The sequence below is a fragment of the Dermacentor silvarum genome, chromosome 11 (assembly GCF_013339745.2).
Source record: "Dermacentor silvarum isolate Dsil-2018 chromosome 11, BIME_Dsil_1.4, whole genome shotgun sequence".
Lineage (NCBI taxonomy): Eukaryota > Metazoa > Arthropoda > Arachnida > Ixodida > Ixodidae > Dermacentor > Dermacentor silvarum.
In genome coordinates, this window is record NC_051164.1 from 1,617,418 (window position 1) to 1,630,595 (window position 13,178).

Here is a 13,178-nt window from a genome sequence, read left to right on the forward strand (position 1 = left end):
ACATATATCAAGCATTCTTGTCCTAGTTCGTCGGCGTTTCCAGGAAGACACGACTCGCGAAGACCAACAAAGGAAGAAAAAAAATGAAAAAGAAGTTCAAAGTAAAACCTCAGCACGACTAGGCAAATCCTTAGTAGGCATTCGTCAAGAACAGCGCCCTCTGACAGTGATCCCACGAAGGGCCCACAATTATTTTCAGGTGACATTTTTAATCTTCACATAAGTGACTCATTGTGCTGTCAGATATGCGTCTATCAGTAAATCCGGCTAACAAGTGTCCCGTGACGAATTTGCACGGCAAAGCTAGTTTGCATTGCCCGAAAGACGTCGTAGAACATCTAGTAGATATACTTATTTCCGAAAGTTGATGCTGCTCCGCTACGTGATAGCCCTGTTGTCATGGCAACTTATCCGAAGGCTGACCACATCGCTCGCCAGAGAGTTCTATACTCAACGCAATGCTCACGCGACAGCGCATTCCTTTTTCAGACGAACAGCCAAAAACTGGAACAATTTTTGTGTAAACATCATTCTACACACAGCAATGACAATACATTACTTAGCGCCATGTCATTACTTACATGACATTACTTAGCGCTCATAAAACTTAGACCTCATTTATTTATTTATTTATTTATTTATTTATTTATTTATTTATTTATTTATTTATTTATTTATTTATTTATTTATTTATTTATTTATTTATTTATTTGTGAAGAGTTGAACAAGATCTGTTATAAACTTTAACAGCGCTCTCCGACGGGTACCATTGGGTGCTGTCAGATTATCAGAGTTCACTGACATTTTTTTTTTTTTCCGCCTGCAATCCTACGCAGCATAACGTCAGTATGAAACTGGACATAAGCATGCAGGCCCGTTTCATAGAGACCTGAGCAGCTATTTACTGGCTGTCTTAGCACATTGAATTTATGTATCTCACCAGTATCTAAACTCGATTCCTGCGAAGTTTCACCTCGGGGTATTACGTAGACTGCCTGTAGCAATCATTTGAATATCGCCAGTACATTCGCGCGTAGCGAGCGTTGAAGAGCTGCTAACATAGAGCTGCCACTGATTACCGCAAGTGACTGGATGGAAAAGGAAGTTGAATGGGAAAGGCATGTTTTCGCTGCAAGTGCTGAAAAACAGCTGAGGCAGTCCCAACGCTGCTGGCTGCCACTTTCAAACAGCTGCCTAGATGGCTCCAGTTGGCTATGGCGTTGTCCAGCTGAGCACGAGGTCGGTAGTTCGAATGCCGAAAGCACAGGTGGCATTCTGATGCGGGCGAAACGCGAAACAGTCTTCAGCAACTCAACTGGCTGTGAAGTGATTTAGTCGGACCACAACAGAATCTCGCAGCAGCCACCGACAAATTTCTCATGATTAGCTCCTTTGCGATGCGAAGAACGCCGTTAGTCAACCAATCATGTGCTGATAGTCGTGCGAGAAATTTCAGGTTACTAGACTTGTCATTAGAGTGTTTTCAACGCATTTATGGGAAACATTATGAGAGATGACTACCTTCGTTTGTCATTTGCTGCATAAACCACCAGCCGTACGAGACCATACACACACATACACAAAAAGAAAAAAACAACAATATCAAACAATAGAAACAATACGAACACGTGCATCAAGTGCAGAAAAGTATTGCCCTTCCTGAGCATATCGGCAGCACGACTGATAACAGGTAACGAATAGTACAGTGAATAGTTTAGTGAGCTCACAAAACGGGATTTTCATGAACTGAAGACCCTGCTAACTACGCGGACCGTCCCAGACGCATCCCGCCCCAATCCAAAGACAGAAAATCCCCTCCTCCCCCTCTCACTTCCTCGCGTTCATGCCGAGCTTTTCAAAACAGCTGAGTCGCAGTTTCGCAGAGCCGGGTACCGCATCGAGTATCCCTTGGAAGCTTCGCTTCAGCTCTGCAGAACGATCAAGGTTCAAAAGTGGTCATAAGCCTGTTAGCGAGCGTCTTCCTGTCCGCCTGGCAAAAGGACCTGAGCGACTGAAGGACACTACGAGGCTTTATTGCGGCCTGCCGGGCCCTTCTGTCTCTCTCCCTCTCCTTTCATGGAAAGCATACAGCACAGCGTTGGAGACTGAAAAGGGAAGCTCGTTATGCGCGTCATGAGTGTCGTCTCTATATCCATTCGGATGCGCTGCTGCTCGTTCTCGCGAAAGACCCGGCCATTCCACGGAGGCTGCGTGATCCCTTTCGGTAACAAGGTTTTCCAGAAGGTTCACCCTAGGATGCAGTAGCGAGGCAACGGTCTCTCAGAATGCACATCAATGCACGGGAGTCGCATTCAGGAAGAATCCCCTCTCATTTTAGTTCACGGACGCCAGCACTGGAGTCTCGTGCAGAAATAATCAAACGGGAAGGGATAACCAGACATCGTTATAATGTTCAAGCTTGCATTCCCTTTCCTCGTTATTTTCCACGTCTAAGTTTCGCAAGTATAGTTATGTCGCCTTGCAGCTTATGCCGCATATGACGACCGCGATAAGCGCTCCATGATTCACGCGTCACTCGTACAGCGAGGGTTACCTGATATGCTAGGCTACTGATATGGTAGGCTACCTTTGAGCTCAATATACAGCTTCGCAAATTCGCACTACTCTGCCCCCTAAGTACTTTTGGGGTACCGATGAAATCGGCGGTGGGGATCGATGTTGTACGGGTATTTTCCGGCTTTAATTTGATTCCGTGTAAAAACGCTTAGAGTTGCGATAGCAGCATGTACTTGACTGAACTTCATATTACTGTCTGTATGTGATGTAACAACATGACGCCAAGTCATCGCTTAAACATGCGTCTTACGTATTCGTATTCTTTGTGACTTTCTTGGTTTGCTACTCTGTAGCCAGTAACATTGGCTTTCTTTTAATTAGAGTAAGAAAGCCTCGTTTTTGGATTCTCTTTGGATTTTCTCGACTTCTTTTTTTCAAGTTTGCGACCTGGCAAGCATATCAGAGGCTGGAATTTCTCTTTTTATCTGGCGGCATTTGGTGGTGACAGATAAACTGAAAGAAGCATAATATTACGCGTGAATTGGTTTGTGATCTTTATTGTGACTATATGAATAAAAATGAAAGAAAAAAGTCATGACATTGAATAATGCAACATACGAAGAAAAAATATATGTTGGTATTAAAGCTTGATGACGGAAACATAAATATTCATTGTCGAATTAATCTTCCCAATCAGTGGACTTTTTTTTTCAGAACGAACACTGATTCTTGCTCTCCAGTGTAATCAATTAGGTCGAAAGTGTAATCAATTCATATCTTTCGTCAGCAAAATAATTGTGGAGGCGAAACTCGTGTTGCTTTATCACATGAACAGTGTAATTATTTCTAACATTCGTGGTAATCCTCATCAAGATGACATGTGTGAATTATTTTCCATGCTCTTTCCGGTTTCTTTGTTTGCTTGTTTTGTCTGTTTTATATATTTTTCGCTTCCAGCGGCTTTTCAGTTCATTGTCCTAATTACTTTGTTCGCTCTACTATCCTTTTTTTTTCGCCAAGGGCTTTTGGTGAAAAGTTATGTGTTTGATGATTTGATTTCTTTCTTTTCAATTCGCATTTTGGGCTGCATCCGTCATACCATCGGACAAATTGGCCTTGCTGTGTTTATTTAAAAGGGTTAATTGTACAGCGATAATAAACGTGGAAGAAATTGAAACGTACGAAAGGTAAGCAAGTTCCACCGTTCGTTCCCAACTTAAAAAAAAGAAATAGGGGCAGTTTCACACAAGTGGTGCGAACACTGGGCAAACAGCAAAGCTGGCAACCCCCACCTAGCTTTATCTCGGTTCAGCCACGTTCTTGCGAGGTTACGCTTCGAGACTCAGCCACGTTTTGCGCAAGATCACCCCGGAATCATCGACAGCCCAAGGAGCAACGAACACTCGGTCATTTAAGTATCTGGACGCTCAAACGCTTTTGCTCGGTTTCGCGGGCTCGTAACTCCGGACCTTCTGCGAATCACCGACGTTTCGCCGTCGCGGCGATGTGCTCGGCGCGGAGACGGCAGGCGGGGCTTTGGTGTCGCCACGGCGGCGACGCGGAGATATATCCAGTGTGTCGGCGCAGTGAAGTCGCGGCTTACGCCACGGTCGCTTACGTCACGGCTCACGCAAGTGTGGCGAGGCTCGGCGCGGTCGGCGCAGCTGGGGCGAAGCGTTGCTAGGCGACGCGTGGTGACGTCATCGCCAGGCGAAGGTTTTGCGGCGCACACTCGACGGACCATCCTCGAGCTTAAACAGCTTCGCTAGTTCACAGGGGCCATTGTGCTTGGACCCTTTCTGCACAACCTCCAGGATCGGCCCACAGTTACTTGTACACGCGTTACGGACTGCCGGTCGGCTTAAACAAAAAAAAAAAAAGCGTCGTCGCTTTAGATGTAAGAAGTTTCGGTCTTGTTTTACATCTGTAATATCTATGGCACCACAGGACGATTCCTTAAGTAATTCAAATATTCTTTCTGAGCCTCTTAATCATGCGAATTATAAGTATTACATCGCGTTCATTCATACCTGCGCCGCGCCCATCACACCATTCAGCTTTTGCGAGCTCAGACAGAGCGCATGTAATGAAAGAAGCATGGCTGTTTTCGATGCGGTCTACGACATCTGCGGCCGACAACTACGATCATAGAGATCGTCGAGGAGGCCTACGAAGTTTGCCTTATATACAAAATCACTCACCGCCAAGGAACATCGGGTGAATATCATTGCCTGTTCTGCGGCGAATCGTCGCGTCCCACGCCGTGGCGTTGTTCCGAATTTCCTGAGCATGGTATCCTGAAAAATAAAGGGAGTTTAAGTAATGAAAGGGGGAGAAAAAGAAATATGAAGAAGAAAGAGAGATCGTATGCGCAAGCACGAATATTGATGTATGCCTTCACGAGCCCCTTTTGTTCCGTTTGCACGTTTATGTTGTGTTACCTTTTTGACATTACTGCCTTCTCTCTTTCGAATCGAATTCCTGTACTGCTCCCGAAAGGCGAGTACGGGCACATTTCCGGGATGTCCCGATGAAGGAGAACGACAACAACAGTCAAGAAAGAACGAAATAACGTTAGTATGATTTCTTGTCACTTTTAAAGAAATATTTTGGTTGCACAGAAAGAAACAAAATATAAGTTGAATCCAATCAGTGATGGGGAAAACATTCTTGTACGCGAGTGGTTTGTGACAGTTCTGACCAGTAGTTGCAAGCGAGAAACCACGCATATCATCATCATCATCAGCCTATCTTTATGTCCACTGCAGGACGAAGGCCTCTCCCTGCGATCTCGAATTACCCCTGTATTGCGCTAGCTGATTCCAACTTGCGCCTCCAAGTTTCCTAACTTCATCACCCCACATAGCTTTCTGCCGTCCTCTACAACTCTTCCCTTCCCTTGGTATCCATTCTGTAACTCTAATGGTGCACCGGTTACCTAACCTACGCATCACATGGCCTGCCCAGCTCCATTTTTTCCTCTTAATGTCAACTAGAATATCGGCTATCCCTGTTTGATCTCTGATCCACACAGCTCTCTTCTGTCTCTTAGCGTGAGACCTAACATTTATCGTTCCATCGCCCTTTGTGCGGTCCTTAACTTGTTCTCGAGCTTCTTTGTTAACCTCCAAGTTTCAGCCTCATATGTTAGCCCCAGTAGAATGCAATTATTGTACACTTTTCTTTTCAACGACAGTGGTAAGCTCCCAGTAAGGATTTGGTAATGCCCGCCGTATGCACTCCAACCCAATTTTATTCTTCCGTAAATTTCTTTCTCATGATCAGGGTCGCCTGTGAGTAACTGACCTAGATAAACGTACTCCTTTACAGACTGTAGAGGCTGACTGGCGATCCTGAATTCTTGTTTCCTTGCCAGACTATTGAACATTATCTTTGTCTTCTCCATATTGATCTTCAACCCCACTCTAACACTTTCTCGGTTAAGGTCATCAACCATTCGTTGTAATTCGTCCCCAAGTTTGTTTTTCAACCTCCTTGAGGACAATGTCATCTGCAAACCGAAGGTTGCTGAGATATTCGCCGTTGATCCTCACTCCTAAGCCTTCCCAGTCTAAGAGCTTGAATACTTCTTCTAAGCATGCAGTGAATAGCATTGGAGAGGTTGTGTCCCCTTGCCTGACCCCTTTCTTGATAGGTAACTTTCTACTTTTCTTGTGGAGAACCAAGGTAGCTGTGGAATCCTTGTAGATATTTGCCAAGATATTCACGTATGCCTCCTGTACTCCTTGATCACGCAATGCCTCTATGACGGATGGTATCTCTACTGAATGAAATGCTTTTTCCTAATCTATGAAACCCATATATGGTACCTTCGGCTGACGGCACTCGTGCTGTTTTCAGTGCACTCGCGCGGTGTCGTACGTTCATCTGGGCGCCACGCGTTTGGCGGCACACGTTCGGCTGGGGCGAACTCGACACGAGTGCGCACCACCGTGCCACCGCGGAGATCGACGGTGGAGCGCGGTGCGATCCCGTCGAGCAGCGCGCGGCAGCAGACGACAAAAAGCTGGCCGTTGAATTCAGGCGCCATTTTGTAGCAGGCGGTGACGATGGAAGCTGCCTCTCTGCGTGACTAGCACGAAACTAGTTTTGATGCTAGAATCCAGTAGGTAATCGGTTAGCGAAGACAACGCAGTCGATCATCGCTGTTAACCAGGAGCGCTGACGAGAGCATCCGTCGAAGCTGAGCGATTTCACCAATCTAGCGGCGTCACTTTCAGCCTTTGATGCTGTAACTTTCGTTTCCGTCGTTTCTTTTCAGTTTCGAAAACGCTTCATATTTCAAGAATTTGTCGTCAATAAAATGCTTGACCTTGTTCACGCCTGCAAATCACGGCGAGACCAAGTGATTAGTGGCCTATGTAAAGAGCGTCGTCTGCTGATTTTCGAATTCGGCATGTATCTTGCAGAGGGCGCTACAGTCGCAAACTCCCTTTTGGTGGCTCGCACGTTCGTCTGGCAGGAGCAAAACGTAAAACTCGGTGGTGTTTGGCGTAATTTCCGCTGCACTGCCACGGTGCCAGGGTGGCTCAGCAGAACGTGCCAATAGAAAGGTTGATTGCACACCGCATATTTCTCGATTACCTGATTGATGACATGAATATGATCCATCGTAGAATATCCCTTCTAAAGCCAGCCTGTTCTCTTGGTTGGCTGAAGTCAATGTTGCCTTCCTTCGACAACATAGCATTAAATATAAATCCAAATAAAGCAGGATAACCTCAGTGGCTAAAACATTAAGTCATCGTCGATAAATACACTTAATACGAACGCTTTTGCAGAGCCAGGTTCTACCTTAACAGCGCTAAAAGAGTCCGGGAAATAAATCAAAATCCACAAAACAGCTATTTGGTTGCCCACTCATAGCGAGTTGCTTAAAAGGAGATCACACGTGTGTGTTTCTTCGCAACGACCCGCCGCGCTAGCCCATGGCTATGGCACCACGCTGCTCAGGCTGCGGTTTCGATGCCGGCCATAGCGACGGCATTTCGAAGGGTGCGAAATGCAGAAGTGATCGTGCACTTCTATTTCGGCGCTCGTTGAAGAGCCCCAGGTAATAAAAATTATTCAGGAGTACTACAGTGTTGATCAATGCCAGATCATGAAACCTAAAATGTATTTCCCTTTTATCTTCAGCAAAACGAACCTCGCAATGACTGCGAAGCTAAGCCCTAACACTCCGAGATGGCGATTTCTTCATTTCTTTTCGCGTTCCGCAGTCTTCGAAAAAACTAACAAAAAAGAAAACACAAGGGATATGATAAATGTAGTATTGAACGACATTGGACTGATTTACACTACAAGGAACGTTCAGACAAAGCTCGGAATGTCAGCGTGTTCCACCTACAGCAGAACGCGGCAACGTCAGTAGGTAATCGAACCCTCAACTTCTTGTTCACCCGCACAACGCCTCAAGTGAGCCACCATGGCTGGTTCTAGCGAAAATGCGGTATTTGGTGAGCTTACCGACTATCAAATTTAGCGTACAGACGCAGAAAACTGGCTACATGGACCTGTTTCAATCTGAATGTCGAGATCAAACTTGCTCGAGACGCGATGCGCACCCTGCCCGTGATGCTGACTTTGAGCGGAGCTATCGCGCCTAATTCACAAAGCCGCCGCATAGTGGAGCCCCTATCGCTGGTCGCGCCATGCAATTCACGCGGGTTAAATATAACCTCAGACTGCGATTTCATGAATATGTTAATGAACAGGCCTCTCTACTCGCGCTCGGTTCGCCGTTTGATGAAAAGCTGCAGCTAACTGCGTTTCCAGGTCTTGCACGCCAGGTCACCTGGACCCTAATTCAAGCGTGCACACTAACGACGGGTTCACAGAAAAGGAAGCGACACAAGCCCCGGTTCGCCTGCTCCAGCATGACGACATCCAATGAGCTTGGATTAACGCGTGGCTGCATCCCCTAACGAACGGGCTCGCCGGCTGGCGCGCGATTTCACGACCCGCGCAGCCGTCAACGGCCATCCACGTAACGAGGCTTGCATGCAGAAAGACCCATTGTGCACCTTTCACGAAATCGTCTCACACTACCGCTTGGAAAGGAGGTGGTTCTCTCCTCCTCACCCAAAACTAAATAACCCACAAGCTAGCACGCTCAGAATGCTTACACACCCGCACGAACCCCACTCCGCGGTCCCTTAGCAGGATAGTCCCAGACTTCCCTGCAGTCGTGCCCCAAAGGCGGAGCCAATTCATGCTCTTTTAATCATATGACTCTGGCTGTGCCCAGCCACAGAAAACTCTATACTTGCACAGAGGAACAGTGGGAGGAGTTTCTAAGAAGCGACCGTACACCACCACATCCAGCTCCAGGCAGTCCAGAGGGCCCACGACATCGCAACGGGATTTCGCCTCCCGGTGCCAGTCGTGGGCGGAGCCACCGACTTGACTCGAGGGAGTCCCTCGGCTCCCCCTGGCCACAGTTTCTCAGGACCAATAAATTTCTTGTCACCGTCCGTCACCCGAGTTACGAACATGTTGGTATAACGTCATCATCATGATCAGCTTATTTTTACGTCCACTACAGGGCCAATGCCTCGCCCAGTGATCTCCATTTACCCATGTCTTGCGCTAGCTGATTCCAACTTGCACCTGCGTATTTCCTAATTTCATCACTCCACCTAATTTTCCGCCGCCCTCGACTGCACTTCCCTTCCCTTGACACCCATTTTATGTAGAACGCATTTTTTATTATTATTTTTAGAACGCAATCTCCGGATCAAGCGTGGGCACACGAAACGGCACATGTGTCATTGGAATAGCGTCATCACAGCCAGGGCAAGCACCACGCAGGGACAACATCTCCGCCAGTTTCGAATACAGCGTATCAAGTCCTTTTGATTGCCGTCATCTAAACCTACTTAAATTGTCGGGTCTTACGTGCGAAATTAACGATTTTGAGGTCGGTCGTAGTGAGGGACTCCAAATTAATTTTGACCCCCTGTGGTCCTTCAACGTGCACCCAGTGCACATTGCACGTGGGTTTTTTTTATTCGGCCCACATCGGAATGCGGCCGCCGCAGTCGGGATCGAGCCCACGCTCTCGAGCTCAGAAGTGCAACGCCATATATCCATTAGACTACCTTGGCCGGTATTCATATCAATTATGGATTTCTCGGCTACCAACAGGCTACACTCTATCTCCCTAGTTTCATCCTGCACTGTGGAAGCTTCGTGGAGATTTCAACTACAAACAACGGCAACATGCAATAGAACCGAAACCTCGGCAAATCTGCATGCATTCATCTTCGAAACAAAGTGCCAACACGTAATTGTACGTAGTCATGTTGGTCCCAGTAGGTGTCCGTTTTACGATACGTTCATTGGCTGTTTAGAGGGAGCTTCATGAGGCAAACCGCTGCATCAGTTTAAATTATTTAGTTGCACTTGAGATAGAAAGCTCAATTCTAGCAATCTGAGTGCATTCAAGTTTACAAAAGTTGCGGAACGCTCGTAGGTTATATGGATTCAACGTTCTCGCATTCCGCGTTCCGAAACGATCTCACGCGTACATGTCCATAGGAGGGCGAACTGACGCTACTTTTTCGCCACCTTCGTTTCAGTTAACACTTAACGCGGTAATGGTTTACATGAAGAGCGTCGGAAAGCGGTTTTCAACCGCGCATCATTCAGTCCCGTAAAATGTGATTAGCTGGAAGCGGATTTTCGTGGTATGAGAAATTAGGGGTCCAACGCACTCGGAACGTAATCAGGTTGCATCAGACGTGGCTACCTATTAACACGCAACTTTGTAGCTGGAAGGCATCGGAGGAGAATACCGCTTTGCCTGCGACGAGGCGGGAGGGGAATATTAATTAACTATCGCCGTAACTGCATGCTGAGCACGCTATCCATCAAAACGGGAGTCAAAGGATGATAACCATAGCCGGAGATGAGCGCCGCGAAATTCCCGTGCGTGTTCGGTAATGACAGCTCTTCGCGATAAAATGCAGCATTATTTGTCGTACCCGCATAAAACACAAAAACGTGACATCAGTTAGCTCGTAAGCGTGAAGTGTAGTCTTCCTTATTGGTGGCGTTTTAAGTCGAATGCTGTTAATCCTTTCTATACACTTCAAACCGTTGTTTTGACGGCTCGCACTTAGAACTGCTCAAACATGCTTCTGACATTAGATTTGGCACCTCAGAAAACCTTAGGGGTAATATCCACCTGAGAGAGATGAGCCGCTACACGCCTGTTAAATTGCGCGCCATTCATATTCTGGCACATCGCGTGCTAAAAACGTTCCCGAAGTCGAAGGTAAAGTGTTCAGCTTTTCTAACGCGATAATTGGTCAGCATGGCGGCCGTCACTTTTTGCGTCAACGGTCAGCGCGGAGCGATTGCTGGCAAGTCAAATGCAGTCAGGATGCGTCACAGAGGCCCCCGCTTTCATCGTATCCCAAAATGCATCAGCTTCGTATCCTCAACGACCACCAGTGGCGTACCAGGGCCGCCAGCCATGCACTTGGATTGTCGCGTTTGAATGGTTGAGCACTGTACACAAGAGCCACGCTCACTATATACAACTAAAGAGCATGGATAAAGGCTTGAAGTAACTGTGGTGGTGTTGAATAATAGTAGCAGCAGGCTGGTTTAAATTTGCAATCCATGCCGGAACCCGCTCCGTCTCTGTGTCTCTAGCAATGTCGGTGGTGAATGTTAACAAGTGCCTAGCAAGCCAGTGATGCTTAGGAACAATACAAAAAAGTGAAGCTTCTTTTCTGGCTATCACATGCCCCTCTCTATAAACTCAAGCTGTTGCAGGCACGCATTAGTGTGGCTACTCAAACCTTTGTGCGTGATAACTGTTTGATGCTCCTATGTGATTACGGACGAAAATGAGAAACACAAACGTCGAACGCGAAATCGACGATACTTACAGGCTCTTATCACGTCATGCATCCCCAGGAGCGTTAGAAGCGCCATTGCCGAGTGAAAAGAAGAGGCAGCACAAGGTCACGATCCGAGAACGTTTCGCAGCTCAAGCGACGTTTCGTGACCTAAGACTCAAGATGTTCTTTAGAGACCGACCACGAAGCAAGTTGCACAGAGTCAGATGCCGGAGGATTGCCGCCACGGAGCCTGTGGTGGAGCCTGTTATTTCGCGTCGCCGAATTTATGTGCAGGCACTCAAGACAAGGCACATTTGAGGCCGCAGAATGAGAACAAGAAAGAGCTTACTCGTGAAAATACGGAAAGTGTAGCAAGCATGCGAGCGAGCAAACAAACAAGACGGACTCAAAATGAGATCTTCTCGAGGAGGTTATTGAGTTTGAAGAAGTCGACTTGCAAGCGCTGAATCTCATACTTATCTCGACGTTAGTCCCAAATAGAGAGCCTCACCCTTCGGGGAACCGACGCATCACTCTACCGTCGTGTTCATCAAGCTGTCCTCGAAAACTGCTGACTCACGCGTCGACAGCGGCGGAGGATGACGAGTATTAAAGGCAGTGGCTCACCGCAGCGTCTTTCCAGTGGCGGAACTCAACAAGGTGCACGCAAAAACACCACACATGCACCGAATGGCCATAAGCTTGTTTGCGAGGGGTATTGCCACTCGGTCGAATGGAGTCTCGAGGTAGTGAGGGCTCTGGGAGGCTTTAAGGTCAGCCAGGGTTTACCGTCTTGCTCATTTACGTGAAACAACGCCCGTCGTTGAAAGGGCAAGTTCTCCAAACGTGCATCAAGCTAAGATTGTGCATCGTTGCTACTCAACATATGCCAGGACGGCACTTTTTTTTTTATTGTTTAACACGATGATTCATGGATTTTCGGCTGCCAGATTGGCTATGGTAACAAGCTTTTGAAAGCGCCCGCACGACAAGCCGTGAGCCCGTGCAGCGGAACATTAAATCGGCGTAGCGATGGACCGAGCTGCCGCAAAAATAATTACGCGTGATACCATTTCATTTTTCTCGAGTTTGCGCAAATACTACAAAGCAAAGTTAAATAATAGCCAGGTTTATCAGTTTCCCATCGTCTGCATTCGCTTGTCCTTGAACTTAGAGGTCCACACTTTTCACCCACAGTCGACCATTGAGACCAACAACGTTTATGTTTACAAGTCACCTCCTTCAAAGTACATCCACGATCTGTTACGTCTTCCGTACATTCGACCTTTGGTGCCTGCAAACGATCTTCTAAGTACAAGCACATGCAGGGGACTAGATGACGCGGGCTGAATGAATGGAGCCAGTGGCCAGATGATCTGCAGATAACAAATGAGCTTCTTGGTAAGTGTAAGTAAGAACATTAGGTTGCAAGTGATGACGTCATGTGACAATTTCCCGTGATGCGGACTTCGAAAGAGTATGGACGTCGATATGGTCGACATGCGCAGCATGCTTTCGCATTTCATGCACGTAAGGAGATTTTAATGCCTCTGTTACGTTTCACCATCTAACCACTGTTAAAGTTACCGCTCGGCGCCAAACGCGCTTGCATGTGTCGGAAATTCACCCAATGTTGCCACCGAATACATAGCGCACTAGTCACCAGACGGCGTGCGCGAATCCAATTGTGGTGCACATTGTAGAATGTAATTACAACGTTACACTAGAATATACGATGTGTCATGTGCAAATAGCGGACGCACGTGACCCGTTGATAAGATTCCAACG